The sequence below is a fragment of the Haliotis rufescens genome, unplaced genomic scaffold (assembly GCF_023055435.1).
Source record: "Haliotis rufescens isolate VD_foot unplaced genomic scaffold, xgHalRufe1.0.p SCAF_1, whole genome shotgun sequence".
Taxonomy (NCBI): domain Eukaryota; kingdom Metazoa; phylum Mollusca; class Gastropoda; order Lepetellida; family Haliotidae; genus Haliotis; species Haliotis rufescens.
This window is the reverse complement of record NW_025963779.1, coordinates 30,553,974-30,580,649: the sequence shown is the minus strand read 5'-3', so window position 1 is coordinate 30,580,649 and position 26,676 is coordinate 30,553,974. Positions and strand designations below refer to the sequence as shown.

Genomic DNA, 26,676 nt, shown 5'->3' with positions numbered 1-26,676 from the left:
TTCACCAATTAAGACACTCCAGTTATGCTGTCCTCAAAAAAGGACACCTTTCACACTTGTATAAAAAGAGTACAAATACGACCCCGACGAGACTCGAACTCGCAATCTTCTGATTCGAAGTCAGACGCCTTATCCATTAGGCCACGAGGCCGACGATGAATCCCAACTAGGACACGTTTTTCTACACGTCAATACAATGTTTTGCTTTTAAACAACGTTTAGGAGCACCAACATATATTGTCTATATTATTATATAAACGACCTGCTTACATTTAAAAGATGTTTTCCAGACAATCTTGCACAGGACAATTTCACCAATTAAGACACTCCAGTTATGCTGTCCTCAAAAAAGGACACCTTTCACACTTGTATAAAAAGAGTACAAATACGACCCCGACGAGACTCGAACTCGCAATCTTCTGATTCGAAGTCAGACGCCTTATCCATTAGGCCACGAGGCCGACGATGACTCCCAACTAGGACACGTTTTTCTACACGTCAATACAATGTTTTGCTTTTAAACAACGTTTAGGAGCACCAACATATAATGTCTTTATTATTATATAAACGACCTGCTTACATTTAAAAGATGTTTTCCAGACAATCTTGCTCAGGACAATTTCACCAATTAAGACACTCCAGTTATGCTGTCCTCAAAAAAGGACACCTTTCACACTTGTATAAAAAGAGTACAAATACGACCCCGACGAGACTCGAACTCGCAATCTTCTGATTCGAAGTCAGACGCCTTATCCATTAGGCCACGAGGCCGACGATGAATCCCAACCAAGACACGTTTTTCTACACGTCAAAACAATGTTTTGCTTTTAAACAACGTTTAGGAGCACCAACATATAATGTCTTTATTATTATATAAACGACCTGCTTACATTTAAAAGATGTTTTCCAGACAATGTTGCTCAGGACAATTTCACCAATTAAGACACTCCAGTTATGCTGTCCTCAAAAAGGACACTTTTCACACTTGCATAAAAAGAGTACAAATACGACCCCGACGAGACTCGAACTCGCAATCTTCTGATTCGAAGTCAGACGCCTTATCCATTAGGCCACGAGGCCGACGATGAATCCTAACTAGGACACGTTTTTCTACACGTCAATACAATGTTTTGCTTTTAAACAACGTTTAGGAGCACCAACATATAATGGCTATATTATTATATAAACGACCTGCTTACATTTAAAAGATGTTTTCCAGACAATGTTGCTCAGGACAATTTCACCAATTAAGACACTCCAGTTATGCTGTCCTCAAAAAGGACACTTTTCACACTTGCATAAAAAGAGTACAAATACGACCCCGACGAGACTCGAACTCGCAATCTTCTGATTCGAAGTCAGACGCCTTATCCATTAGGCCACGAGGCCGACGATGAATCCCAACTAGGACACGTTTTTCTACACGTCAATACAATGTTTTGCTTTTAAACAACGTTTAGGAGCACAAACATATAATGTCTATAGTATTATATAAACGACCTGCTTACATTTAAAAGATGTTTTCCAGACAATGTTGCTCAGGACAATTTCACCAATTAAGACACTCCAGTTATGCTGTCCTCAAAAAAGGACACCTTTCACACTTGTATAAAAAGAGTACAAATACGACCCCGACGAGACTCGAACTAGCAATCTTCTGATTCGAAGTCAGACGCCTTATCCATTAGGCCACGAGGCCGACGATGAATCCCAACTAGGACACGTTTTTCTACACGTCAATACAATGTTTTGCTTTTAAACAACGTTTAGGAGCACCAACATATAATGTCTATATTATTATATAAACGACCTGCTTACATTTAAAAGATGTTTTCCAGACAATCTTGCTCAGGACAATTTCACCAATTAAGACACTCCAGTTATGCTGTCCTCAAAAAGGACACTTTTCACACTTGCATAAAAAGAGTACAAATACGACCCCGACGAGACTCGAACTCGCAATCTTCTGATTCGAAGTCAGACGCCTTATCCATTAGGCCACGAGGCCGACGATGAATCCTAACTAGGACACGTTTTTCTACACGTCAATACAATGTTTTGCTTTTAAACAACGTTTAGGAGCACCAACATATAATGGCTATATTATTATATAAACGACCTGCTTACATTTAAAAGATGTTTTCCAGACAATGTTGCTCAGGACAATTTCACCAATTAAGACACTCCAGTTATGCTGTCCTCAAAAAGGACACTTTTCACACTTGCATAAAAAGAGTACAAATACGACCCCGACGAGACTCGAACTCGCAATCTTCTGATTCGAAGTCAGACGCCTTATCCATTAGGCCACGAGGCCGACGATGAATCCCAACTAGGACACGTTTTTCTACACGTCAATACAATGTTTTGCTTTTAAACAACGTTTAGGAGCACAAACATATAATGTCTATAGTATTATATAAACGACCTGCTTACATTTAAAAGATGTTTTCCAGACAATGTTGCTCAGGACAATTTCACCAATTAAGACACTCCAGTTATGCTGTCCTCAAAAAGGACACTTTTCACACTTGCATAAAAAGAGTACAAATACGACCCCGACGAGACTCGAACTCGCAATCTTCTGATTCGAAGTCAGACGCCTTATCCATTAGGCCACGAGGCCGACGATGAATCCCAACTAGGACACGTTTTTCTACACGTCAATACAATGTTTTGCTTTTAAACAACGTTTAGGAGCACCAACATATAATGTCTATATTATTATATAAACGACCTGCTTACATTTAAAAGATGTTTTCCAGACAATCTTGCTCAGGACAATTTCACCAATTAAGACACTCCAGTTATGCTGTCCTCAAAAAAGGACACCTTTCACACTTGTATAAAAAGAGTACAAATACGACCCCGACGAGACTCGAACTAGCAATCTTCTGATTCGAAGTCAGACGCCTTATCCATTAGGCCACGAGGCCGACGATGAATCCCAACTAGGACACGTTTTTCTACACGTCAATACAATGTTTTGCTTTTAAACAACGTTTAGGAGCACCAACATATATTGTCTATATTATTATATAAACGACCTGCTTACATTTAAAAGATGTTTTCCAGACAATCTTGCACAGGACAATTTCACCAATTAAGACACTCCAGTTATGCTGTCCTCAAAAAAGGACACCTTTCACACTTGTATAAAAAGAGTACAAATACGACCCCGACGAGACTCGAACTCGCAATCTTCTGATTCGAAGTCAGACGCCTTATCCATTAGGCCACGAGGCCGACGATGACTCCCAACTAGGACACGTTTTTCTACACGTCAATACAATGTTTTGCTTTTAAACAACGTTTAGGAGCACCAACATATAATGTCTTTATTATTATATAAACGACCTGCTTACATTTAAAAGATGTTTTCCAGACAATCTTGCTCAGGACAATTTCACCAATTAAGACACTCCAGTTATGCTGTCCTCAAAAAAGGACACCTTTCACACTTGTATAAAAAGAGTACAAATACGACCCCGACGAGACTCGAACTCGCAATCTTCTGATTCGAAGTCAGACGCCTTATCCATTAGGCCACGAGGCCGACGATGAATCCCAACCAAGACACGTTTTTCTACACGTCAAAACAATGTTTTGCTTTTAAACAACGTTTAGGAGCACCAACATATAATGTCTTTATTATTATATAAACGACCTGCTTACATTTAAAAGATGTTTTCCAGACAATGTTGCTCAGGACAATTTCACCAATTAAGACACTCCAGTTATGCTGTCCTCAAAAAGGACACTTTTCACACTTGCATAAAAAGAGTACAAATACGACCCCGACGAGACTCGAACTCGCAATCTTCTGATTCGAAGTCAGACGCCTTATCCATTAGGCCACGAGGCCGACGATGAATCCTAACTAGGACACGTTTTTCTACACGTCAATACAATGTTTTGCTTTTAAACAACGTTTAGGAGCACCAACATATAATGGCTATATTATTATATAAACGACCTGCTTACATTTAAAAGATGTTTTCCAGACAATGTTGCTCAGGACAATTTCACCAATTAAGACACTCCAGTTATGCTGTCCTCAAAAAGGACACTTTTCACACTTGCATAAAAAGAGTACAAATACGACCCCGACGAGACTCGAACTCGCAATTTTCTGATTCGAAGTCAGACGCCTTATCCATTAGGCCACGAGGCCGACGATGAATCCCAACTAGGACACGTTTTTCTACACGTCAATACAATGTTTTGCTTTTAAACAACGTTTAGGAGCACAAACATATAATGTCTATAGTATTATATAAACGACCTGCTTACATTTAAAAGATGTTTTCCAGACAATGTTGCTCAGGACAATTTCACCAATTAAGACACTCCAGTTATGCTGTCCTCAAAAAGGACACTTTTCACACTTGCATAAAAAGAGTACAAATACGACCCCGACGAGACTCGAACTCGCAATCTTCTGATTCGAAGTCAGACGCCTTATCCATTAGGCCACGAGGCCGACGATGAATCCCAACTAGGACACGTTTTTCTACACGTCAATACAATGTTTTGCTTTTAAACAACGTTTAGGAGCACCAACATATAATGTCTATATTATTATATAAACGACCTGCTTACATTTAAAAGATGTTTTCCAGACAATCTTGCTCAGGACAATTTCACCAATTAAGACACTCCAGTTATGCTGTCCTCAAAAAAGGACACCTTTCACACTTGTATAAAAAGAGTACAAATACGACCCCGACGAGACTCGAACTCGCAATCTTCTGATTCGAAGTCAGACGCCTTATCCATTAGGCCACGAGGCCGACGATGACTCCCAACTAGGACACGTTTTTCTACACGTCAATACAATGTTTTGCTTTTAAACAACGTTTAGGAGCACCAACATATAATGTCTTTATTATTATATAAACGACCTGCTTACATTTAAAAGATGTTTTCCAGACAATCTTGCTCAGGACAATTTCACCAATTAAGACACTCCAGTTATGCTGTCCTCAAAAAAGGACACCTTTCACACTTGTATAAAAAGAGTACAAATACGACCCCGACGAGACTCGAACTCGCAATCTTCTGATTCGAAGTCAGACGCCTTATCCATTAGGCCACGAGGCCGACGATGAATCCCAACCAAGACACGTTTTTCTACACGTCAAAACAATGTTTTGCTTTTAAACAACGTTTAGGAGCACCAACATATAATGTCTTTATTATTATATAAACGACCTGCTTACATTTAAAAGATGTTTTCCAGACAATGTTGCTCAGGACAATTTCACCAATTAAGACACTCCAGTTATGCTGTCCTCAAAAAGGACACTTTTCACACTTGCATAAAAAGAGTACAAATACGACCCCGACGAGACTCGAACTCGCAATCTTCTGATTCGAAGTCAGACGCCTTATCCATTAGGCCACGAGGCCGACGATGAATCCCAACTAGGACACGTTTTTCTACACGTCAATACAATGTTTTGCTTTTAAACAACGTTTAGGAGCACAAACATATAATGTCTATAGTATTATATAAACGACCTGCTTACATTTAAAAGATGTTTTCCAGACAATGTTGCTCAGGACAATTTCACCAATTAAGACACTCCAGTTATGCTGTCCTCAAAAAGGACACTTTTCACACTTGCATAAAAAGAGTACAAATACGACCCCGACGAGACTCGAACTCGCAATCTTCTGATTCGAAGTCAGACGCCTTATCCATTAGGCCACGAGGCCGACGATGAATCCCAACTAGGACACGTTTTTCTACACGTCAATACAATGTTTTGCTTTTAAACAACGTTTAGGAGCACCAACATATAATGTCTATATTATTATATAAACGACCTGCTTACATTTAAAAGATGTTTTCCAGACAATCTTGCTCAGGACAATTTCACCAATTAAGACACTCCAGTTATGCTGTCCTCAAAAAGGACACTGTCAAACACTTGCATAAAAAGAGTACAAATACGACCCCGACGAGACTCGAACTCGCAATCTTCTGATTCGAAGTCAGACGCCTTATCCATTAGGCCACGAGGCCGACGATGAATCCCAACTAGGACACGTTTTTCTACACGTCAATACAATGTTTTGCTTTTAAACAACGTTTAGGAGCACCAACATATAATGTCTATATTATTATATAAACGACCTGCTTACATTTAAAAGATGTTTTCCAGACAAGGTTGCTCAGGACAATTTCACCAATTAAGACACTCCAGTTATGCTGTCCTCAAAAAGGACACCTTTCACACTTGCATAAAAAGAGTACAAATACGACCCCGACGAGACTCGAACTCGCAATCTTCTGATTCGAAGTCAGACGCCTTATCCATTAGGCCGAGAGGCCGACGATGACTCCCAACTAGGACACGTTTTTCTACACGTCAATACAATGTTTTGCTTTTAAACAACGTTTAGGAGCACCAACATATAATGTCTATATTATTATATAAACGACCTGCTTACATTTAAAAGATGTTTTCCAGACAATCTTGCACAGGACAATTTCACCAATTAAGACACTCCAGTTATGCTGTCCTCAAAAAAGGACACCTTTCACACTTGTATAAAAAGAGTACAAATACGACCCCGACGAGACTCGAACTCGCAATCTTCTGATTCGAAGTCAGACGCCTTATCCATTAGGCCACGAGGCCGACGATGAATCCCAACTAGGACACGTTTTTCTACACGTCAATACAATGTTTTGCTTTTAAACAACGTTTAGGAGCACCAACATATATTGTCTATATTATTATATAAACGACCTGCTTACATTTAAAAGATGTTTTCCAGACAAGGTTGCTCAGGACAATTTCACCAATTAAGACACTCCAGTTATGCTGTCCTCAAAAAGGACACTTTTCACACTTGCATAAACAGAGTACAAATACGACCCCGACGAGACTCGAACTCGCAATCTTCTGATTCGAAGTCAGACGCCTTATCCATTAGGCCACGAGGCCGACGATGACTCCCAACTAGGACACGTTTTTCTACACGTCAATACAATGTTTTGCTTTTAAACAACGTTTAGGAGCACCAACATATAATGTCTATATTATTATATAAACGACCTGCTTACATTTAAAAGATGTTTTCCAGACAATCTTGCACAGGACAATTTCACCAATTAAGACACTCCAGTTATGCTGTCCTCAAAAAAGGACACCTTTCACACTTGTATAAAAAGAGTACAAATACGACCCCGACGAGACTCGAACTCGCAATCTTCTGATTCGAAGTCAGACGCCTTATCCATTAGGCCACGAGGCCGACGATGAATCCCAACTAGGACACGTTTTTCTACACGTCAATACAATGTTTTGCTTTTAAACAACGTTTAGGAGCACAAACATATAATGTCTATAGTATTATATAAACGACCTGCTTACATTTAAAAGATGTTTTCCAGACAATGTTGCTCAGGACAATTTCACCAATTAAGACACTCCAGTTATGCTGTCCTCAAAAAGGACACTTTTCACACTTGCATAAAAAGAGTACAAATACGACCCCGACGAGACTCGAACTCGCAATCTTCTGATTCGAAGTCAGACGCCTTATCCATTAGGCCACGAGGCCGACGATGAATCCCAACTAGGACACGTTTTTCTACACGTCAATACAATGTTTTGCTTTTAAACAACGTTTAGGAGCACCAACATATAATGTCTATATTATTATATAAACGACCTGCTTACATTTAAAAGATGTTTTCCAGACAATCTTGCTCAGGACAATTTCACCAATTAAGACACTCCAGTTATGCTGTCCTCAAAAAAGGACACCTTTCACACTTGTATAAAAAGAGTACAAATACGACCCCGACGAGACTCGATCTCGCAATCTTCTGATTCGAAGTCAGACGCCTTATCCATTAGGCCACGAGGCCGACGATGAATCCCAACTAGGACACGTTTTTCTACACGTCAATACAATGTTTTGCTTTTAAACAACGTTTAGGAGCACCAACATATAATGTCTATATTATTATATAAACGACCTGCTTACATTTAAAAGATGTTTTCCAGACAATCTTGCTCAGGACAATTTCACCAATTAAGACACTCCAGTTATGCTGTCCTCAAAAAGGACACTGTCAAACACTTGCATAAAAAGAGTACAAATACGACCCCGACGAGACTCGAACTCGCAATCTTCTGATTCGAAGTCAGACGCCTTATCCATTAGGCCACGAGGCCGACGATGAATCCCAACTAGGACACGTTTTTCTACACGTCAATACAATGTTTTGCTTTTAAACAACGTTTAGGAGCACCAACATATAATGTCTATATTATTATATAAACGACCTGCTTACATTTAAAAGATGTTTTCCAGACAAGGTTGCTCAGGACAATTTCACCAATTAAGACACTCCAGTTATGCTGTCCTCAAAAAGGACACCTTTCACACTTGCATAAAAAGAGTACAAATACGACCCCGACGAGACTCGAACTCGCAATCTTCTGATTCGAAGTCAGACGCCTTATCCATTAGGCCACGAGGCCGACGATGAATCCCAACTAGGACACGTTTTTCTACACGTCAATACAATGTTTTGCTTTTAAACAACGTTTAGGAGCACCAACATATATTGTCTATATTATTATATAAACGACCTGCTTACATTTAAAAGATGTTTTCCAGACAAGGTTGCTCAGGACAATTTCACCAATTAAGACACTCCAGTTATGCTGTCCTCAAAAAGGACACTTTTCACACTTGCATAAACAGAGTACAAATACGACCCCGACGAGACTCGAACTCGCAATCTTCTGATTCGAAGTCAGACGCCTTATCCATTAGGCCACGAGGCCGACGATGACTCCCAACTAGGACACGTTTTTCTACACGTCAATACAATGTTTTGCTTTTAAACAACGTTTAGGAGCACCAACATATAATGTCTATATTATTATATAAACGACCTGCTTACATTTAAAAGATGTTTTCCAGACAATCTTGCACAGGACAATTTCACCAATTAAGACACTCCAGTTATGCTGTCCTCAAAAAAGGACACCTTTCACACTTGTATAAAAAGAGTACAAATACGACCCCGACGAGACTCGAACTCGCAATCTTCTGATTCGAAGTCAGACGCCTTATCCATTAGGCCACGAGGCCGACGATGAATCCCAACTAGGACACGTTTTTCTACACGTCAATACAATGTTTTGCTTTTAAACAACGTTTAGGAGCACCAACATATAATGTCTTTATTATTATATAAACGACCTGCTTACATTTAAAAGATGTTTTCCAGACAATGTTGCTCAGGACAATTTCACCAATTAAGACACTCCAGTTATGCTGTCCTCAAAAAGGACACTTTTCACACTTGCATAAAAAGAGTACAAATACGACCCCGACGAGACTCGAACTCGCAATCTTCTGATTCGAAGTCAGACGCCTTATCCATTAGGCCACGAGGCCGACGATGAATCCCAACTAGGACACGTTTTTCTACACGTCAATACAATGTTTTGCTTTTAAACAACGTTTAGGAGCACCAACATAAAATGTCTATAGTATTATATAAACGGCCTGCTTACATTTAAAAGATGTTTTCCAGACAATGTTGCTCAGGACAATTTCACCAATTAAGACACTCCAGTTATGCTGTCCTCAAAAAGGACACTTTTCACACTTGCATAAAAAGAGTACAAATGCGACCCCGACGAGACTCGAACTCGCAATCTTCTGATTCGAAGTCAGACGCCTTATCCATTAGGCCACGAGGCCGACGATGAATCCCAACTAGGACACGTTTTTCTACACGTCAATACAATGTTTTGCTTTTAAACAACGTTTAGGAGCACAAACATATAATGTCTATATTATTATATAAACGACCTGCTTACATTTAAAAGATGTTTTCCAGACAATCTTGCACAGGACAATTTCACCAATTAAGACACTCCAGTTATGCTGTCCTCAAAAAAGGACACCTTTCACACTTGTATAAAAAGAGTACAAATACGACCCCGACGAGACTCGAACTCGCAATCTTCTGATTCGAAGTCAGACGCCTTATCCATTAGGCCACGAGGCCGACGATGAATCCCAACCAAGACACGTTTTTCTACACGTCAAAACAATGTTTTGCTTTTAAACAACGTTTAGGAGCACCAACATATAATGTCTTTATTATTATATAAACGACCTGCTTACATTTAAAAGATGTTTTCCAGACAATCTTGCTCAGGACAATTTCACCAATTAAGACACTCCAGTTATGCTGTCCTCCAAAAAGGACACTTTTCACACTTGTATAAAAAGAGTACAAATACGACCCCGACGAGACTCGAACTCGCAATCTTCTGATTCGAAGTCAGACGCCTTATCCATTAGGCTACGAGGCCGACGATGAATCCTAACTAGGACACGTTTTTCTACACGTCAATACAATGTTTTGCTTTTAAACAACGTTTAGGAGCACCAACATATAATGTCTATATTATTATATAAACGACCTGCTTACATTTAAAAGATGTTTTCCAGACAATGTTGCTCAGGACAATTTCACCAATTAAGACACTCCAGTTATGCTGTCCTCAAAAAGGACACTTTTCACACTTGCATAAAAAGAGTACAAATACGACCCCGACGAGACTCGAACTCGCAATCTTCTGATTCGAAGTCAGACGCCTTATCCATTAGGCCACGAGGCCGACGATGAATCCCAACTAGGACACGTTTTTCTACACGTCAATACAATGTTTTGCTTTTAAACAACGTTTAGGAGCACCAACATATAATGTCTATATTATTATATAAACGACCTGCTTACATTTAAAAGATGTTTTCCAGACAATCTTGCTCAGGACAATTTCACCAATTAAGACACTCCAGTTATGCTGTCCTCAAAAAAGGACACCTTTCACACTTGTATAAAAAGAGTACAAATACGACCCCGACGAGACTCGATCTCGCAATCTTCTGATTCGAAGTCAGACGCCTTATCCATTAGGCCACGAGGCCGACGATGAATCCCAACTAGGACACGTTTTTCTACACGTCAATACAATGTTTTGCTTTTAAACAACGTTTAGGAGCACCAACATATAATGTCTATATTATTATATAAACGACCTGCTTACATTTAAAAGATGTTTTCCAGACAATCTTGCTCAGGACAATTTCACCAATTAAGACACTCCAGTTATGCTGTCCTCAAAAAGGACACTGTCAAACACTTGCATAAAAAGAGTACAAATACGACCCCGACGAGACTCGAACTCGCAATCTTCTGATTCGAAGTCAGACGCCTTATCCATTAGGCCACGAGGCCGACGATGAATCCCAACTAGGACACGTTTTTCTACACGTCAATACAATGTTTTGCTTTTAAACAACGTTTAGGAGCACCAACATATAATGTCTATATTATTATATAAACGACCTGCTTACATTTAAAAGATGTTTTCCAGACAAGGTTGCTCAGGACAATTTCACCAATTAAGACACTCCAGTTATGCTGTCCTCAAAAAGGACACCTTTCACACTTGCATAAAAAGAGTACAAATACGACCCCGACGAGACTCGAACTCGCAATCTTCTGATTCGAAGTCAGACGCCTTATCCATTAGGCCACGAGGCCGACGATGAATCCCAACTAGGACACGTTTTTCTACACGTCAATACAATGTTTTGCTTTTAAACAACGTTTAGGAGCACCAACATATATTGTCTATATTATTATATAAACGACCTGCTTACATTTAAAAGATGTTTTCCAGACAAGGTTGCTCAGGACAATTTCACCAATTAAGACACTCCAGTTATGCTGTCCTCAAAAAGGACACTTTTCACACTTGCATAAACAGAGTACAAATACGACCCCGACGAGACTCGAACTCGCAATCTTCTGATTCGAAGTCAGACGCCTTATCCATTAGGCCACGAGGCCGACGATGACTCCCAACTAGGACACGTTTTTCTACACGTCAATACAATGTTTTGCTTTTAAACAACGTTTAGGAGCACCAACATATAATGTCTATATTATTATATAAACGACCTGCTTACATTTAAAAGATGTTTTCCAGACAATCTTGCACAGGACAATTTCACCAATTAAGACACTCCAGTTATGCTGTCCTCAAAAAAGGACACCTTTCACACTTGTATAAAAAGAGTACAAATACGACCCCGACGAGACTCGAACTCGCAATCTTCTGATTCGAAGTCAGACGCCTTATCCATTAGGCCACGAGGCCGACGATGAATCCCAACTAGGACACGTTTTTCTACACGTCAATACAATGTTTTGCTTTTAAACAACGTTTAGGAGCACCAACATATAATGTCTTTATTATTATATAAACGACCTGCTTACATTTAAAAGATGTTTTCCAGACAATGTTGCTCAGGACAATTTCACCAATTAAGACACTCCAGTTATGCTGTCCTCAAAAAGGACACTTTTCACACTTGCATAAAAAGAGTACAAATACGACCCCGACGAGACTCGAACTCGCAATCTTCTGATTCGAAGTCAGACGCCTTATCCATTAGGCCACGAGGCCGACGATGAATCCCAACTAGGACACGTTTTTCTACACGTCAATACAATGTTTTGCTTTTAAACAACGTTTAGGAGCACCAACATATAATGTCTTTATTATTATATAAACGACCTGCTTACATTTAAAAGATGTTTTCCAGACAATGTTGCTCTGGACAATTTCACCAATTAAGACACTCCAGTTATGCTGTCCTCAAAAAGGACACTTTTCACACTTGCATAAAAAGAGTACAAATACGACCCCGACGAGACTCGAACTCGCAATCTTCTGATTCGAAGTCAGACGCCTTATCCATTAGGCCACGAGGCCGACGATGAATCCCAACTAGGACACGTTTTTCTACACGTCAATACAATGTTTTGCTTTTAAACAACGTTTAGGAGCACCAACATAAAATGTCTATAGTATTACATAAACGGCCTGCTTACATTTAAAAGATGTTTTCCAGACAATGTTGCTCAGGACAATTTCACCAATTAAGACACTCCAGTTATGCTGTCCTCAAAAAGGACACTTTTCACACTTGCATAAAAAGAGTACAAATGCGACCCCGACGAGACTCGAACTCGCAATCTTCTGATTCGAAGTCAGACGCCTTATCCATTAGGCCACGAGGCCGACGATGAATCCCAACTAGGACACGTTTTTCTACACGTCAATACAATGTTTTGCTTTTAAACAACGTTTAGGAGCACAAACATATAATGTCTATATTATTATATAAACGACCTGCTTACATTTAAAAGATGTTTTCCAGACAATCTTGCACAGGACAATTTCACCAATTAAGACACTCCAGTTATGCTGTCCTCAAAAAAGGACACCTTTCACACTTGTATAAAAAGAGTACAAATACGACCCCGACGAGACTCGAACTCGCAATCTTCTGATTCGAAGTCAGACGCCTTATCCATTAGGCCACGAGGCCGACGATGAATCCCAACCAAGACACGTTTTTCTACACGTCAAAACAATGTTTTGCTTTTAAACAACGTTTAGGAGCACCAACATATAATGTCTTTATTATTATATAAACGACCTGCTTACATTTAAAAGATGTTTTCCAGACAATCTTGCTCAGGACAATTTCACCAATTAAGACACTCCAGTTATGCTGTCCTCCAAAAAGGACACTTTTCACACTTGTATAAAAAGAGTACAAATACGACCCCGACGAGACTCGAACTCGCAATCTTCTGATTCGAAGTCAGACGCCTTATCCATTAGGCTACGAGGCCGACGATGAATCCTAACTAGGACACGTTTTTCTACACGTCAATACAATGTTTTGCTTTTAAACAACGTTTAGGAGCACCAACATATAATGTCTATATTATTATATAAACGACCTGCTTACATTTAAAAGATGTTTTCCAGACAATGTTGCTCAGGACAATTTCACCAATTAAGACACTCCAGTTATGCTGTCCTCAAAAAGGACACTTTTCACACTTGCATAAAAAGAGTACAAATACGACCCCGACGAGACTCGAACTCGCAATCTTCTGATTCGAAGTCAGACGCCTTATCCATTAGGCCACGAGGCCGACGATGAATCCCAACTAGGACACGTTTTTCTACACGTCAATACAATGTTTTGCTTTTAAACAACGTTTAGGAGCACAAACATATAATGTCTATAGTATTATATAAACGACCTGCTTACATTTAAAAGATGTTTTCCAGACAATGTTGCTCAGGACAATTTCACCAATTAAGACACTCCAGTTATGCTGTCCTCAAAAAGGACACTTTTCACACTTGCATAAAAAGAGTACAAATACGACCCCGACGAGACTCGAACTCGCAATCTTCTGATTCGAAGTCAGACGCCTTATCCATTAGGCCACGAGGCCGACGATGAATCCCAACTAGGACACGTTTTTCTACACGTCAATACAATGTTTTGCTTTTAAACAACGTTTAGGCGCACCAACATATAATGTCTATATTATTATATAAACGACCTGCTTACATTTAAAAGATGTTTTCCAGACAATCTTGCTCAGGACAATTTCACCAATTAAGACACTCCAGTTATGCTGTCCTCAAAAAAGGACACCTTTCACACTTGTATAAAAAGAGTACAAATACGACCCCGACGAGACTCGAACTCGCAATCTTCTGATTCGAAGTCAGACGCCTTATCCATTAGGCCACGAGGCCGACGATGAATCCCAACTAGGACACGTTTTTCTACACGTCAATACAATGTTTTGCTTTTAAACAACGTTTAGGAGCACCAACATATAATGTCTATATTATTATATAAACGACCTGCTTACATTTAAAAGATGTTTTCCAGACAATGTTGCTCAGGACAATTTCACCAATTAAGACACTCCAGTTATGCTCTCCTCAAAAAGGACACCCTTCACACTTGCATAAAAAGAGTACAAATACGACCCCGACGAGACTCGAACTCGCAATCTTCTGATTCGAAGTCAGACGCCTTATCCATTAGGCCACGAGGCCGACGATGAATCCCAACTAGGACACGTTTTTCTACACGTCAATACAATGTTTTGCTTTTAAACAACGTTTAGGAGCACCAACATATAATGTCTATATTATTATATAAACGACCTGCTTACATTTAAAAGATGTTTTCCAGACAATCTTGCTCAGGACAATTTCACCAATTAAGACACTCCAGTTATGCTGTCCTCAAAAAAGGACACTTTTCACACTTGCATCAATAGAGTACAAATACGACCCCGACGAGACTCGAACTCGCAATCTTCTGATTCGAAGTCAGACGCCTTATCCATTAGGCCACGAGGCCGACGATGAATCCCAACCAGGACACGTTTTTCTACACGTCAATACAATGTTTTGCTTTTAAACAACGTTTAGGAGCACCAACATATAATGTCTATATTATTATATAAACGACCTGCTTACATTTAAAAGATGTTTTCCAGACAATCTTGCACAGGGCAATTTCGCCAATTAAGACACTCCAGTTATGCTGTCCTAAAAGAGGACACTTTTCACACTTGCATAAAAGAGTACAAATACGACCCCGACGAGACTCGAACTCGCAATCTTCTGATTCGAAGTCAGACGCCTTATCCATTACGCCACGAGGCCGACGATGACTCCCAACTAGGACACGTTTTTCTACACGTCAATACAATGTTTTGCTTTTAAACAACGTTTAGGAGCACCAACATATATTGTCTATATTATTATATAAACGACCTGCTTACATTTAAAAGTTGTTTTCCAGACAATCTTGCTCAGGACAATTTCACCAATTAAGACACTCCAGTTATGCTATCCTCAAAAAAGGACACCTTTCACACTTGTATAAAAAGAGTACAAATACGACCCCGACGAGACTCGAACTCGCAATCTTCTGATTCGAAGTCAGGCGCCTTATCCATTAGGCCACGAGGCCGACGATGAATCCCAACTAGGACACGTTTTTCTACACGTCAATACAATGTTTTGCTTTTAAACAACGTTTAGGAGCACCAACATTTAATGTCTATATTATTATATAAACGACCTGCTTACATTTAAAAGATGTTTTCCAGACAATGTCAGACGCCTTATCCATTAGGCCACGAGGCCGACGGTGAATCCCAACTAGGACACGTTTTTCTACACGTCAATACAATGTTTTGCTTTTAAACAACGTTTAGGAGCACCAACATATAATGTCTATATTATTATATAAACGACCTGCTTACATTTAAAAGATGTTTTCCAGACAAGGTTGCTCAGGACAATTTCACCAATTAAGACACTCCAGTTATGCTGTCCTCAAAAAGGACACTTTTCACACTTGCATAAAAAGAGTACAAATACGACCCCGACGAGACTCGAACTCGCAATCTTCTGATTCGAAGTCAGACGCCTTATCCATTAGGCCACGAGGCCGACGATGAATCCCAACTAGGACACGTTTTTCTACACGTCAATACAATGTTTTGCTTTTAAACAACGTTTAGGAGCACCAACATATAATGTCTATATTATTATATAAACGACCTGCTTACATTTAAAAGATGTTTTCCAGACAATCTTGCACAGGGCAATTTCGCCAATTAAGACACTCCAGTTATGCTGTCCTAAAAGAGGACACTTTTCACACTTGCATAAAAAGAGTACAAATACGACCCCGACGAGACTCGAACTCGCAATCTTCTGATTCGAAGTCAGACGCCTTATCCATTAGGCCACGAGGCCGACGATGAATCCCAACTAGGACACGTTTTTCTACACGTCAATACAATGTTTTGCTTTTAAACAACGTTTAGGAGCACCAACATATAATGTCTTTATTATTATATAAACGACCTGCTTACATTTAAAAGATGTTTTCCAGACAATGTTGCTCAGGACAATTTCACCAATTAAGACACTCCAGTTATGCTGTCCTCAAAAAGGACACTTTTCACACTTGCATAAAAAGAGTACAAATACGACCCCGACGAGACTCGAACTCGCAATCTTCTGATTCGAAGTCAGACGCCTTATCCATTAGGCCACGAGGCCGACGATGAATACCAACTAGGACACGTTTTTCTACACGTCAAAACAATGTTTTGCTTTTAAACAACGTTTAGGAGCACCAACATATAATGTCTATATTATTATATAAACGACCTGCTTACATTTAAAAGATGTTTTCCAGACAATCTTGCTCAGGACAATTTCACCAATTAAGACACTCCAGTTATGCTGTCCTCAAAAAAGGACACTTTTCACACTTGCATAAATAGAGTACAAATACGACCCCGACGAGACTCGAACTCGCAATCTTCTGATTCGAAGTCAGACGCCTTATCCATTAGGCCACGAGGCCGACGATGAATCCCAACCAGGACACGTTTTTCTACACGTCAATACAATGTTTTGCTTTTAAACAACGTTTAGGAGCACCAACATATAATGTCTATATTATTATATAAACGACCTGCTTACATTTAAAAGATGTTTTCCAGACAATGTTGCACAGGGCAATTTCGCCAATTAAGACACTCCAGTTATGCTGTCCTAAAAGAGGACACTTTTCACACTTGCATAAAAAGAGTACAAATACGACCCCGACGAGACTCGAACTCGCAATCTTCTGATTCGAAGTCAGACGCCTTATCCATTAGGCCACGAGGCCGACGATGACTCCCAACTAGGACACGTTTTTCTACACGTCAATACAATGTTTTGCTTTTAAACAACGTTTAGGAGCACCAACATATAATGTCTATATTATTATATAAACGACCTGCTTACATTTAAAAGTTGTTTTCCAGACAATCTTGCTCAGGACAATTTCACCAATTAAGACACTCCAGTTATGCTATCCTCAAAAAAGTACACCTTTCACACTTGTATAAAAAGAGTACAAATACGACCCCGACGAGACTCGAACTCGCAATCTTCTGATTCGAAGTCAGACGCCTTATCCATTAGGCCACGAGGCCGACGATGAATCCCAACTAGGACACGTTTTTCTACACGTCAATACAATGTTTTGCTTTTAAACAACGTTTAGGAGCACCAACATATAATGTCTATATTATTATATAAACGACCTGCTTACATTTAAAAGATGTTTTCCAGACAATGTTGCTCAGGACAATTTCACCAATTAAGACACTCCACTTATGCTGTCCTCAAAAAGGACACTTTTCACACTTGCATAAAAAGAGTACAAATACGACCCCGACGAGACTCGAACTCGCAATCTTCTGATTCGAAGTCAGACGCCTTATCCATTAGGCCACGAGGCCGACGATGAATCCCAACTAGGACACGTTTTTCTACACGTCAATACAATGTTTTGCTTTTAAACAACGTTGTTGGAGCACCAACATTTAATGTCTATATTATTATATAAACGACCTGCTTACATTTAAAAGATGTTTTCCAGACAATGTCAGACGCCTTATCCATTAGGCCACGAGGCCGACGGTGAATCCCAACTAGGACACGTTTTTCTACACGTCAATACAATGTTTTGCTTTTAAACAACGTTTAGGAGCACCAACATATAATGTCTATATTATTATATAAACGACCTGCTTACATTTAAAAGATGTTTTCCAGACAATGTTGCTCAGGACAATTTCACCAATTAAGACACTCCAGTTATGCTGTCCTCAAAAAGGACACTTTTCACACTTGCATAAAAAGAGTACAAATACGACCCCGACGAGACTCGAACTCGCAATCTTCTGATTCGAAGTCAGACGCCTTATCCATTAGGCCACGAGGCCGACGATGACTCCCAACTAGGACACGTTTTTCTACACGTCAATACAATGTTTTGCTTTTAAACAACGTTTAGGAGCACCAACATATAATGTCTATATTATTATATAAACGACCTGCTTACATTTAAAAGATGTTTTCCAGACAATGTCAGACGCCTTATCCATTAGGCCACGAGGCCGACGATGACTCCCAACTAGGACACGTTTTTCTACACGTCAATACAATGTTTTGCTTTTAAACAACGTTTAGGAGCACCAACATATAATGTCTTTATTATTATATAAACGACCTGCTTACATTTAAAAGATGTTTTCCAGACAATGTTGCGCAGGACAATTTCACCAATTAAGACACTCCAGTTATGCTGTCCTCAAAAGGGACACTTTTCACACTTGCATAAAAAGAGTACATATACGACCCCGACGAGACTCGAACTCGCAATCTTCTGATTCGAAGTCAGACGCCTTATCCATTAGGCCACGAGGCCGACGATGAATACCAACTAGGACACGTTTTTCTACACGTCAATACAATGTTTTGCTTTTAAACAACGTTTAGGAGTACCAACATATAATGTCTATATTATTATATAAACGACCTGCTTACATTTAAAAGATGTTTTCCAGACAATCTTGCTCAGGACAATTTCACCAATTAAGACACTCCAGTTATGCTGTCCTCAAAAAAGGACACCTTTCACACTTGTATAAAAAGAGTACAAATACGACCCCGACGAGACTCGAACTCGCAATCTTCTGATTCGAAGTCAGGCGCCTTATCCATTAGGCCACGAGGCCGACGATGAATCCCAACTAGGACACGTTTTTCTACACGTCAATACAATGTTTTGCTTTTAAACAACGTTTAGGAGCACCAACATTTAATGTCTATATTATTATATAAACGACCTGCTTACATTTAAAAGATGTTTTCCAGACAATGTCAGACGCCTTATCCATTAGGCCACGAGGCCGACGGTGAATCCCAACTAGGACACGTTTTTCTACACGTCAATACAATGTTTTGCTTTTAAACAACGTTTAGGAGCACCAACATATAATGTCTATATTATTATATAAACGACCTGCTTACATTTAAAAGATGTTTTCCAGACAAGGTTGCTCAGGACAATTTCACCAATTAAGACACTCCAGTTATGCTGTCCTCAAAAAGGACACTTTTCACACTTGCATAAAAAGAGTACATATACGACCCCGACGAGACTCGAACTCGCAATCTTCTGATTCGAAGTCAGACGCCTTATCCATTAGGCCACGAGGCCGACGATGAATCCCAACTAGGACACGTTTTTCTACACGTCAATACAATGTTTTGCTTTTAAACAACGTTTAGGAGCACCAACATATAATGTCTATATTATTATATAAACGACCTGCTTACATTTAAAAGATGTTTTCCAGACAATCTTGCACAGGGCAATTTCGCCAATTAAGACACTCCAGTTATGCTGTCCTAAAAGAGGACACTTTTCACACTTGCATAAAAAGAGTACAAATACGACCCCGACGAGACTCGAACTCGCAATCTTCTGATTCGAAGTCAGACGCCTTATCCATTAGGCCACGAGGCCGACGATGAATCCCAACTAGGACACGTTTTTCTACACGTCAATACAATGTTTTGCTTTTAAACAACGTTTAGGAGCACCAACATATAATGTCTTTATTATTATATAAACGACCTGCTTACATTTAAAAGATGTTTTCCAGACAATGTTGCTCAGGACAATTTCACCAATTAAGACACTCCAGTTATGCTGTCCTCAAAAAGGACACTTTTCACACTTGCATAAAAAGAGTACAAATACGACCCCGACGAGACTCGAACTCGCAATCTTCTGATTCGAAGTCAGACGCCTTATCCATTAGGCCACGAGGCCGACGATGAATACCAACTAGGACACGTTTTTCTACACGTCAAAACAATGTTTTGCTTTTAAACAACGTTTAGGAGCACCAACATATAATGTCTATATTATTATATAAACGACCTGCTTACATTTAAAAGATGTTTTCCAGACAATCTTGCTCAGGACAATTTCACCAATTAAGACACTCCAGTTATGCTGTCCTCAAAAAAGGACACTTTTCACACTTGCATAAATAGAGTACAAATACGACCCCGACGAGACTCGAACTCGCAATCTTCTGATTCGAAGTCAGACGCCTTATCCATTAGGCCACGAGGCCGACGATGAATCCCAACCAGGACACGTTTTTCTACACGTCAATACAATGTTTTGCTTTTAAACAACGTTTAGGAGCACCAACATATAATGTCTATATTATTATATAAACGACCTGCTTACATTTAAAAGATGTTTTCCAGACAATGTTGCACAGGGCAATTTCGCCAATTAAGACACTCCAGTTATGCTGTCCTAAAAGAGGACACTTTTCACACTTGCATAAAAAGAGTACAAATACGACCCCGACGAGACTCGAACTCGCAATCTTCTGATTCGAAGTCAGACGCCTTATCCATTAGGCCACGAGGCCGACGATGACTCCCAACTAGGACACGTTTTTCTACACGTCAATACAATGTTTTGCTTTTAAACAACGTTTAGGAGCACCAACATATAATGTCTATATTATTATATAAACGACCTGCTTACATTTAAAAGTTGTTTTCCAGACAATCTTGCTCAGGACAATTTCACCAATTAAGACACTCCAGTTATGCTATCCTCAAAAAAGGACACCTTTCACACTTGTATAAAAAGAGTACAAATACGACCCCGACGAGACTCGAACTCGCAATCTTCTGATTCGAAGTCAGACGCCTTATCCATTAGGCCACGAGGCCGACGATGAATCCCAACTAGGACACGTTTTTCTACACGTCAATACAATGTTTTGCTTTTAAACAACGTTTAGGAGCACCAACATATAATGTCTATATTATTATATAAACGACCTGCTTACATTTAAAAGATGTTTTCCAGACAATGTTGCTCAGGACAATTTCACCAATTAAGACACTCCAGTTATGCTGTCCTCAAAAAGGACACTTTTCACACTTGCATAAAAAGAGTACAAATACGACCCCGACGAGACTCGAACTCGCAATCTTCTGATTCGAAGTCAGACGCCTTATCCATTAGGCCACGAGGCCGACGATGAATCCCAACTAGGACACGTTTTTCTACACGTCAATACAATGTTTTGCTTTTAAACAACGTTTAGGAGCACCAACATTTAATGTCTATATTATTATATAAACGACCTGCTTACATTTAAAAGATGTTTTCCAGACAATGTCAGACGCCTTATCCATTAGGCCACGAGGCCGACGGTGAATCCCAACTAGGACACGTTTTTCTACACGTCAATACAATGTTTTGCTTTTAAACAACGTTTAGGAGCACCAACATATAATGTCTATATTATTATATAAACGACCTGCTTACATTTAAAAGATGTTTTCCAGACAATGTTGCTCAGGACAATTTCACCAATTAAGACACTCCAGTTATGCTGTCCTCAAAAAGGACACTTTTCACACTTGCATAAAAAGAGTACAAATACGACCCCGACGAGACTCGAACTCGCAATCTTCTGATTCGAAGTCAGACGCCTTATCCATTAGGCCACGAGGCCGACGATGAATCCCAACTAGGACACGTTTTTCTACACGTCAATACAATGTTTTGCTTTTAAACAACGTTTAGGAGCACCAACATATAATGTCTATATTATTATATAAACGACCTGCTTACATTTAAAAGATGTTTTCCAGACAATGTCAGACGCCTTATCCATTAGGCCACGAGGCCGACGATGACTCCCAACTAGGACACGTTTTTCTACACGTCAATACAATGTTTTGCTTTTAAACAACGTTTAGGAGCACCAACATATAATGTCTTTATTATTATATAAACGACCTGCTTACATTTAAAAGATGTTTTCCAGACAATGTTGCGCAGGACAATTTCACCAATTAAGACACTCCAGTTATGCTGTCCTCAAAAGGGACACTTTTCACACTTGCATAAAAAGAGTACATATACGACCCCGACGAGACTCGAACTCGCAATCTTCTGATTCGAAGTCAGACGCCTTATCCATTAGGCCACGAGGCCGACGATGAATACCAACTAGGACACGTTTTTCTACACGTCAATACAATGTTTTGCTTTTAAACAACGTTTAGGAGTACCAACATATAATGTCTATATTATTATATAAACGACCTGCTTACATTTAAAAGATGTTTTCCAGACAATCTTGCTCAGGACAATTTCACCAATTAAGACACTCCAGTTATGCTGTCCTCAAAAAAGGACACCTTTCACACTTGTATAAAAAGAGTACAAATACGACCCCGACGAGACTCGAACTCGCAATCTTCTGATTCGAAGTCAGACGCCTTATCCATTAGGCTACGAGGCCGACGATGAATCCCAACTAGGACACGTTTTTCTTCACGTCAAAACAATGTTTTGCTTTTAAACAACGTTTAGGAGCACCAACATATAATGTCTATATTATTATATAAACGACCTGCTTACATTTAAAAGATGTTTTCCAGACAATCTTGCTCAGGACAATTTCACCAATTAAGACACTCCAGTTATGCTGTCCTCAAAAAAGGACACTTTTCACACTTGCATAAATAGAGTACAAATACGACCCCGACGAGACTCGAACTCGCAATCTTCTGATTCGAAGTCAGACGCCTTATCCATTAGGCCACGAGGCCGACGATAAATCCCAACTAGGACACGTTTTTCTACACGTAAATACAATGTTTTGCTTTTAAACAACGTTTAGGAGCACCAACATGTAATGTCTTTATTATTATATAAACGACCTGCTTACATTTAAAAGATGTTTTCCAGACAATGTTGCACAGGGCAGTTTCACCAATTAAGACACTCCAGTTATGCTGTCCTCAAAAAGGACACTTTTCACACTTGCATAAAAAGAGTACAAATACGACCCCGACGAGACTCGAACTCGCAATCTTCTGATTCGAAGTCAGACGCCTTATCCATTAGGCCACGAGGCCGACGATGAATACCAACTAGGACACGTTTTTCTACACGTCAATACAATGTTTTGCTTTTAAACAACGTTTAGGAGCACCAACATATAATGTCTATATTATTATATAAACGACCTGCTTACATTTAAAAGTTGTTTTCCAGACAATCTTGCTCAGGACAATTTCACCAATTAAGACACTCCAGTTATGCTATCCTCAAAAAAGGACACCTTTCACACTTGTATAAAAAGAGTACAAATACGACCCCGACGAGACTCGAACTCGCAATCTTCTGATTCGAAGTCAGACGCCTTATCCATTAGGCCACGAGGCCGACGATGAATCCCAACTAGGACACGTTTTTCTACACGTCAATACAATGTTTTGCTTTTAAACAACGTTTAGGAGCACCAACATATAATGTCTATATTATTATATAAACGACCTGCTTACATTTAAAAGATGTTTTCCAGACAATGTTGCTCAGGACAATTTCACCAATTAAGACACTCCAGTTATGCTGTCCTCAAAAAGGACACTTTTCACACTTGCATAAAAAGAGTACAAATACGACCCCGACGAGACTCGAACTCGCAATCTTCTGATTCGAAGTCAGACGCCTTATCCATTAGGCCACGAGGCCGACGATGAATCCCAACTAGGACACGTTTTTCTACACGTCAATACAATGTTTTGCTTTTAAACAACGTTTAGGAGCACCAACATATAATGTCTATATTATTATATAAACGACCTGCTTACATTTAAAAGATGTTTTCCAGACAATGTCAGACGCCTTATCCATTAGGCCACGAGGCCGACGATGACTCCCAACTAGGACACGTTTTTCTACACGTCAATACAATGTTTTGCTTTTAAACAACGTTTAGGAGCACCAACATATAATGTCTTTATTATTATATAAACGACCTGCTTACATTTAAAAGATGTTTTCCAGACAATGTTGCGCAGGACAATTTCACCAATTAAGACACTCCAGTTATGCTGTCCTCAAAAGGGACACTTTTCACACTTGCATAAAAAGAGTACATATACGACCCCGACGAGACTCGAACTCGCAATCTTCTGATTCGAAGTCAGACGCCTTATCCATTAGGCCACGAGGCCGACGATGAATACCAACTAGGACACGTTTTTCTACACGTCAATACAATGTTTTGCTTTTAAACAACGTTTAGGAGTACCAACATATAATGTCTATATTATTATATAAACGACCTGCTTACATTTAAAAGATGTTTTCCAGACAATCTTGCTCAGGACAATTTCACCAATTAAGACACTCCAGTTATGCTGTCCTCAAAAAAGGACACCTTTCACACTTGTATAAAAAGAGTACAAATACGACCCCGACGAGACTCGAACTCGCAATCTTCTGATTCGAAGTCAGACGCCTTATCCATTAGGCTACGAGGCCGACGATGAATCCCAACTAGGACACGTTTTTCTTCACGTCAAAACAATGTTTTGCTTTTAAACAACGTTTAGGAGCACCAACATATAATGTCTATATTATTATATAAACGACCTGCTTACATTTAAAAGATGTTTTCCAGACAATCTTGCTCAGGACAATTTCACCAATTAAGACACTCCAGTTATGCTGTCCTCAAAAAAGGACACTTTTCACACTTGCATAAATAGAGTACAAATACGACCCCGACGAGACTCGAACTCGCAATCTTCTGATTCGAAGTCAGACGCCTTATCCATTAGGCCACGAGGCCGACGATAAATCCCAACTAGGACACGTTTTTCTACACGTAAATACAATGTTTTGCTTTTAAACAACGTTTAGGAGCACCAACATGTAATGTCTTTATTATTATATAAACGACCTGCTTACATTTAAAAGATGTTTTCCAGACAATGTTGCACAGGGCAGTTTCACCAATTAAGACACTCCAGTTATGCTGTCCTCAAAAAGGACACTTTTCACACTTGCATAAAAAGAGTACAAATACGACCCCGACGAGACTCGAACTCGCAATCTTCTGATTCGAAGTCAGACGCCTTATCCATTAGGCCACGAGGCCGACGATGAATACCAACTAGGACACGTTTTTCTACACGTCAATACAATGTTTTGCTTTTAAACAACGTTTAGGAGCACCAACATATAATGTCTATATTATTATATAAACGACCTGCTTACATTTAAAATATGTTTTCCAGACAATCTTGCACAGGACAATTTCACCAATTAAGACACTCCAGTTATGCTGTCCTCAAAAAAGGACACCTTTCACACTTGCATAAAAAGAGTACATATACGACCGCGACGAGACTCGAACTCGCAATCTTCTGATTCGAAGTCAGACGCCTTATCCATTAGGCCACGAGGCCGACGATGAATTCCAACTAGGACACGTTTTTCTACACGTCAATACAATGTTTTGCTTTTAAACAACGTTGAGGAGCACCAACATATAATGTCTATATTATTATATAAACGACCTGCTTACATGTAAAAGATGTTTTCCAGACAATGTTGCTAAGGGCAGTTTCACCAATTAAGACACTCCAGTTATGCTGTCCTCAAAAAGGACACTTTTCACACTTGCATAAAAAGAGTACAAATACGACCCCGACGAGACTCGAACTCGCAATCTTCTGATTCGAAGTCAGACGCCTTATCCATTAGGCCACGAGGCCGACGATGAATACCAACTAGGACACGTTTTTCTACACGTCAATACAATGTTTTGCTTTTAAACAACGTTTAGGAGCACCAACATATAATGTCTATATTATTATATAAACGACCTGCTTACATTTAAAATATGTTTTCCAGACAATCTTGCTCAGGACAATTTCACCAATTAAGACACTCCAGTTATGCTGTCCTCAAAAAAGGACACCTTTCACACTTGCATAAAAAGAG

General features: G+C 39.5%; 68 non-coding genes across 68 annotated transcripts; all 68 read right to left on the bottom strand.

Moving 5' to 3' along the window:
- Nucleotides 1-78: 78 nt before the first annotated feature.
- Trnar-ucg lies at nt 79-151 on the bottom strand. Its single transcript has one exon. It is a non-coding gene; the product is annotated as a tRNA-Arg (tRNA).
- A 237-nt stretch (nt 152-388) lies between these two features.
- Trnar-ucg lies at nt 389-461 on the bottom strand. The gene has a single exon. It is a non-coding gene; the product is annotated as a tRNA-Arg (tRNA).
- Nucleotides 462-698: 237 nt separating this feature from the next.
- On the bottom strand, nt 699-771 carry Trnar-ucg. The gene has a single exon. It is a non-coding gene; the product is annotated as a tRNA-Arg (tRNA).
- A 236-nt stretch (nt 772-1,007) lies between these two features.
- On the bottom strand, nt 1,008-1,080 carry Trnar-ucg. Its single transcript has one exon. It is a non-coding gene; the product is annotated as a tRNA-Arg (tRNA).
- Nucleotides 1,081-1,316: 236 nt separating this feature from the next.
- Nucleotides 1,317-1,389, bottom strand: Trnar-ucg. The gene has a single exon. It is a non-coding gene; the product is annotated as a tRNA-Arg (tRNA).
- A 546-nt stretch (nt 1,390-1,935) lies between these two features.
- Trnar-ucg lies at nt 1,936-2,008 on the bottom strand. Its single transcript has one exon. It is a non-coding gene; the product is annotated as a tRNA-Arg (tRNA).
- Nucleotides 2,009-2,244: 236 nt separating this feature from the next.
- Nucleotides 2,245-2,317, bottom strand: Trnar-ucg. Its single transcript has one exon. It is a non-coding gene; the product is annotated as a tRNA-Arg (tRNA).
- Nucleotides 2,318-2,553: 236 nt separating this feature from the next.
- Trnar-ucg lies at nt 2,554-2,626 on the bottom strand. The gene has a single exon. It is a non-coding gene; the product is annotated as a tRNA-Arg (tRNA).
- A 547-nt stretch (nt 2,627-3,173) lies between these two features.
- On the bottom strand, nt 3,174-3,246 carry Trnar-ucg. The gene has a single exon. It is a non-coding gene; the product is annotated as a tRNA-Arg (tRNA).
- A 237-nt stretch (nt 3,247-3,483) lies between these two features.
- Nucleotides 3,484-3,556, bottom strand: Trnar-ucg. The gene has a single exon. It is a non-coding gene; the product is annotated as a tRNA-Arg (tRNA).
- A 236-nt stretch (nt 3,557-3,792) lies between these two features.
- On the bottom strand, nt 3,793-3,865 carry Trnar-ucg. The gene has a single exon. It is a non-coding gene; the product is annotated as a tRNA-Arg (tRNA).
- Nucleotides 3,866-4,410: 545 nt separating this feature from the next.
- Trnar-ucg lies at nt 4,411-4,483 on the bottom strand. Its single transcript has one exon. It is a non-coding gene; the product is annotated as a tRNA-Arg (tRNA).
- Nucleotides 4,484-4,720: 237 nt separating this feature from the next.
- Trnar-ucg lies at nt 4,721-4,793 on the bottom strand. Its single transcript has one exon. It is a non-coding gene; the product is annotated as a tRNA-Arg (tRNA).
- Nucleotides 4,794-5,030: 237 nt separating this feature from the next.
- On the bottom strand, nt 5,031-5,103 carry Trnar-ucg. Its single transcript has one exon. It is a non-coding gene; the product is annotated as a tRNA-Arg (tRNA).
- Nucleotides 5,104-5,339: 236 nt separating this feature from the next.
- Nucleotides 5,340-5,412, bottom strand: Trnar-ucg. The gene has a single exon. It is a non-coding gene; the product is annotated as a tRNA-Arg (tRNA).
- A 236-nt stretch (nt 5,413-5,648) lies between these two features.
- On the bottom strand, nt 5,649-5,721 carry Trnar-ucg. The gene has a single exon. It is a non-coding gene; the product is annotated as a tRNA-Arg (tRNA).
- Nucleotides 5,722-5,958: 237 nt separating this feature from the next.
- On the bottom strand, nt 5,959-6,031 carry Trnar-ucg. The gene has a single exon. It is a non-coding gene; the product is annotated as a tRNA-Arg (tRNA).
- Nucleotides 6,032-6,577: 546 nt separating this feature from the next.
- Nucleotides 6,578-6,650, bottom strand: Trnar-ucg. The gene has a single exon. It is a non-coding gene; the product is annotated as a tRNA-Arg (tRNA).
- A 236-nt stretch (nt 6,651-6,886) lies between these two features.
- Nucleotides 6,887-6,959, bottom strand: Trnar-ucg. The gene has a single exon. It is a non-coding gene; the product is annotated as a tRNA-Arg (tRNA).
- Nucleotides 6,960-7,196: 237 nt separating this feature from the next.
- Trnar-ucg lies at nt 7,197-7,269 on the bottom strand. The gene has a single exon. It is a non-coding gene; the product is annotated as a tRNA-Arg (tRNA).
- A 236-nt stretch (nt 7,270-7,505) lies between these two features.
- Trnar-ucg lies at nt 7,506-7,578 on the bottom strand. Its single transcript has one exon. It is a non-coding gene; the product is annotated as a tRNA-Arg (tRNA).
- Nucleotides 7,579-8,125: 547 nt separating this feature from the next.
- On the bottom strand, nt 8,126-8,198 carry Trnar-ucg. Its single transcript has one exon. It is a non-coding gene; the product is annotated as a tRNA-Arg (tRNA).
- Nucleotides 8,199-8,434: 236 nt separating this feature from the next.
- Trnar-ucg lies at nt 8,435-8,507 on the bottom strand. The gene has a single exon. It is a non-coding gene; the product is annotated as a tRNA-Arg (tRNA).
- A 236-nt stretch (nt 8,508-8,743) lies between these two features.
- Nucleotides 8,744-8,816, bottom strand: Trnar-ucg. The gene has a single exon. It is a non-coding gene; the product is annotated as a tRNA-Arg (tRNA).
- Nucleotides 8,817-9,053: 237 nt separating this feature from the next.
- On the bottom strand, nt 9,054-9,126 carry Trnar-ucg. The gene has a single exon. It is a non-coding gene; the product is annotated as a tRNA-Arg (tRNA).
- Nucleotides 9,127-9,362: 236 nt separating this feature from the next.
- Nucleotides 9,363-9,435, bottom strand: Trnar-ucg. The gene has a single exon. It is a non-coding gene; the product is annotated as a tRNA-Arg (tRNA).
- Nucleotides 9,436-9,671: 236 nt separating this feature from the next.
- On the bottom strand, nt 9,672-9,744 carry Trnar-ucg. Its single transcript has one exon. It is a non-coding gene; the product is annotated as a tRNA-Arg (tRNA).
- A 237-nt stretch (nt 9,745-9,981) lies between these two features.
- Trnar-ucg lies at nt 9,982-10,054 on the bottom strand. The gene has a single exon. It is a non-coding gene; the product is annotated as a tRNA-Arg (tRNA).
- A 546-nt stretch (nt 10,055-10,600) lies between these two features.
- Nucleotides 10,601-10,673, bottom strand: Trnar-ucg. The gene has a single exon. It is a non-coding gene; the product is annotated as a tRNA-Arg (tRNA).
- A 547-nt stretch (nt 10,674-11,220) lies between these two features.
- On the bottom strand, nt 11,221-11,293 carry Trnar-ucg. The gene has a single exon. It is a non-coding gene; the product is annotated as a tRNA-Arg (tRNA).
- Nucleotides 11,294-11,529: 236 nt separating this feature from the next.
- Nucleotides 11,530-11,602, bottom strand: Trnar-ucg. Its single transcript has one exon. It is a non-coding gene; the product is annotated as a tRNA-Arg (tRNA).
- A 236-nt stretch (nt 11,603-11,838) lies between these two features.
- Trnar-ucg lies at nt 11,839-11,911 on the bottom strand. Its single transcript has one exon. It is a non-coding gene; the product is annotated as a tRNA-Arg (tRNA).
- Nucleotides 11,912-12,148: 237 nt separating this feature from the next.
- Nucleotides 12,149-12,221, bottom strand: Trnar-ucg. Its single transcript has one exon. It is a non-coding gene; the product is annotated as a tRNA-Arg (tRNA).
- A 236-nt stretch (nt 12,222-12,457) lies between these two features.
- Trnar-ucg lies at nt 12,458-12,530 on the bottom strand. Its single transcript has one exon. It is a non-coding gene; the product is annotated as a tRNA-Arg (tRNA).
- Nucleotides 12,531-12,766: 236 nt separating this feature from the next.
- Nucleotides 12,767-12,839, bottom strand: Trnar-ucg. The gene has a single exon. It is a non-coding gene; the product is annotated as a tRNA-Arg (tRNA).
- A 236-nt stretch (nt 12,840-13,075) lies between these two features.
- Trnar-ucg lies at nt 13,076-13,148 on the bottom strand. The gene has a single exon. It is a non-coding gene; the product is annotated as a tRNA-Arg (tRNA).
- A 237-nt stretch (nt 13,149-13,385) lies between these two features.
- Nucleotides 13,386-13,458, bottom strand: Trnar-ucg. The gene has a single exon. It is a non-coding gene; the product is annotated as a tRNA-Arg (tRNA).
- Nucleotides 13,459-14,004: 546 nt separating this feature from the next.
- Trnar-ucg lies at nt 14,005-14,077 on the bottom strand. The gene has a single exon. It is a non-coding gene; the product is annotated as a tRNA-Arg (tRNA).
- A 236-nt stretch (nt 14,078-14,313) lies between these two features.
- Trnar-ucg lies at nt 14,314-14,386 on the bottom strand. Its single transcript has one exon. It is a non-coding gene; the product is annotated as a tRNA-Arg (tRNA).
- A 237-nt stretch (nt 14,387-14,623) lies between these two features.
- Trnar-ucg lies at nt 14,624-14,696 on the bottom strand. Its single transcript has one exon. It is a non-coding gene; the product is annotated as a tRNA-Arg (tRNA).
- Nucleotides 14,697-14,932: 236 nt separating this feature from the next.
- Nucleotides 14,933-15,005, bottom strand: Trnar-ucg. Its single transcript has one exon. It is a non-coding gene; the product is annotated as a tRNA-Arg (tRNA).
- Nucleotides 15,006-15,242: 237 nt separating this feature from the next.
- Nucleotides 15,243-15,315, bottom strand: Trnar-ucg. The gene has a single exon. It is a non-coding gene; the product is annotated as a tRNA-Arg (tRNA).
- Nucleotides 15,316-16,345: 1,030 nt separating this feature from the next.
- On the bottom strand, nt 16,346-16,418 carry Trnar-ucg. The gene has a single exon. It is a non-coding gene; the product is annotated as a tRNA-Arg (tRNA).
- A 236-nt stretch (nt 16,419-16,654) lies between these two features.
- Nucleotides 16,655-16,727, bottom strand: Trnar-ucg. The gene has a single exon. It is a non-coding gene; the product is annotated as a tRNA-Arg (tRNA).
- Nucleotides 16,728-16,963: 236 nt separating this feature from the next.
- On the bottom strand, nt 16,964-17,036 carry Trnar-ucg. The gene has a single exon. It is a non-coding gene; the product is annotated as a tRNA-Arg (tRNA).
- Nucleotides 17,037-17,273: 237 nt separating this feature from the next.
- On the bottom strand, nt 17,274-17,346 carry Trnar-ucg. The gene has a single exon. It is a non-coding gene; the product is annotated as a tRNA-Arg (tRNA).
- Nucleotides 17,347-17,582: 236 nt separating this feature from the next.
- Trnar-ucg lies at nt 17,583-17,655 on the bottom strand. Its single transcript has one exon. It is a non-coding gene; the product is annotated as a tRNA-Arg (tRNA).
- Nucleotides 17,656-17,892: 237 nt separating this feature from the next.
- Nucleotides 17,893-17,965, bottom strand: Trnar-ucg. Its single transcript has one exon. It is a non-coding gene; the product is annotated as a tRNA-Arg (tRNA).
- A 236-nt stretch (nt 17,966-18,201) lies between these two features.
- Trnar-ucg lies at nt 18,202-18,274 on the bottom strand. The gene has a single exon. It is a non-coding gene; the product is annotated as a tRNA-Arg (tRNA).
- Nucleotides 18,275-18,687: 413 nt separating this feature from the next.
- Nucleotides 18,688-18,760, bottom strand: Trnar-ucg. The gene has a single exon. It is a non-coding gene; the product is annotated as a tRNA-Arg (tRNA).
- A 412-nt stretch (nt 18,761-19,172) lies between these two features.
- Nucleotides 19,173-19,245, bottom strand: Trnar-ucg. The gene has a single exon. It is a non-coding gene; the product is annotated as a tRNA-Arg (tRNA).
- Nucleotides 19,246-19,967: 722 nt separating this feature from the next.
- Nucleotides 19,968-20,040, bottom strand: Trnar-ucg. Its single transcript has one exon. It is a non-coding gene; the product is annotated as a tRNA-Arg (tRNA).
- Nucleotides 20,041-20,276: 236 nt separating this feature from the next.
- Trnar-ucg lies at nt 20,277-20,349 on the bottom strand. The gene has a single exon. It is a non-coding gene; the product is annotated as a tRNA-Arg (tRNA).
- A 236-nt stretch (nt 20,350-20,585) lies between these two features.
- Trnar-ucg lies at nt 20,586-20,658 on the bottom strand. The gene has a single exon. It is a non-coding gene; the product is annotated as a tRNA-Arg (tRNA).
- Nucleotides 20,659-20,895: 237 nt separating this feature from the next.
- Nucleotides 20,896-20,968, bottom strand: Trnar-ucg. Its single transcript has one exon. It is a non-coding gene; the product is annotated as a tRNA-Arg (tRNA).
- A 236-nt stretch (nt 20,969-21,204) lies between these two features.
- Nucleotides 21,205-21,277, bottom strand: Trnar-ucg. The gene has a single exon. It is a non-coding gene; the product is annotated as a tRNA-Arg (tRNA).
- Nucleotides 21,278-21,514: 237 nt separating this feature from the next.
- On the bottom strand, nt 21,515-21,587 carry Trnar-ucg. The gene has a single exon. It is a non-coding gene; the product is annotated as a tRNA-Arg (tRNA).
- A 236-nt stretch (nt 21,588-21,823) lies between these two features.
- Nucleotides 21,824-21,896, bottom strand: Trnar-ucg. The gene has a single exon. It is a non-coding gene; the product is annotated as a tRNA-Arg (tRNA).
- A 412-nt stretch (nt 21,897-22,308) lies between these two features.
- Trnar-ucg lies at nt 22,309-22,381 on the bottom strand. The gene has a single exon. It is a non-coding gene; the product is annotated as a tRNA-Arg (tRNA).
- Nucleotides 22,382-22,793: 412 nt separating this feature from the next.
- On the bottom strand, nt 22,794-22,866 carry Trnar-ucg. Its single transcript has one exon. It is a non-coding gene; the product is annotated as a tRNA-Arg (tRNA).
- A 547-nt stretch (nt 22,867-23,413) lies between these two features.
- Nucleotides 23,414-23,486, bottom strand: Trnar-ucg. Its single transcript has one exon. It is a non-coding gene; the product is annotated as a tRNA-Arg (tRNA).
- A 236-nt stretch (nt 23,487-23,722) lies between these two features.
- On the bottom strand, nt 23,723-23,795 carry Trnar-ucg. Its single transcript has one exon. It is a non-coding gene; the product is annotated as a tRNA-Arg (tRNA).
- A 237-nt stretch (nt 23,796-24,032) lies between these two features.
- Trnar-ucg lies at nt 24,033-24,105 on the bottom strand. Its single transcript has one exon. It is a non-coding gene; the product is annotated as a tRNA-Arg (tRNA).
- Nucleotides 24,106-24,341: 236 nt separating this feature from the next.
- On the bottom strand, nt 24,342-24,414 carry Trnar-ucg. Its single transcript has one exon. It is a non-coding gene; the product is annotated as a tRNA-Arg (tRNA).
- Nucleotides 24,415-24,826: 412 nt separating this feature from the next.
- On the bottom strand, nt 24,827-24,899 carry Trnar-ucg. The gene has a single exon. It is a non-coding gene; the product is annotated as a tRNA-Arg (tRNA).
- Nucleotides 24,900-25,446: 547 nt separating this feature from the next.
- Trnar-ucg lies at nt 25,447-25,519 on the bottom strand. Its single transcript has one exon. It is a non-coding gene; the product is annotated as a tRNA-Arg (tRNA).
- Nucleotides 25,520-25,755: 236 nt separating this feature from the next.
- Nucleotides 25,756-25,828, bottom strand: Trnar-ucg. The gene has a single exon. It is a non-coding gene; the product is annotated as a tRNA-Arg (tRNA).
- Nucleotides 25,829-26,374: 546 nt separating this feature from the next.
- On the bottom strand, nt 26,375-26,447 carry Trnar-ucg. Its single transcript has one exon. It is a non-coding gene; the product is annotated as a tRNA-Arg (tRNA).
- Between the last annotated feature and the right edge of the window lie 229 nt (nt 26,448-26,676).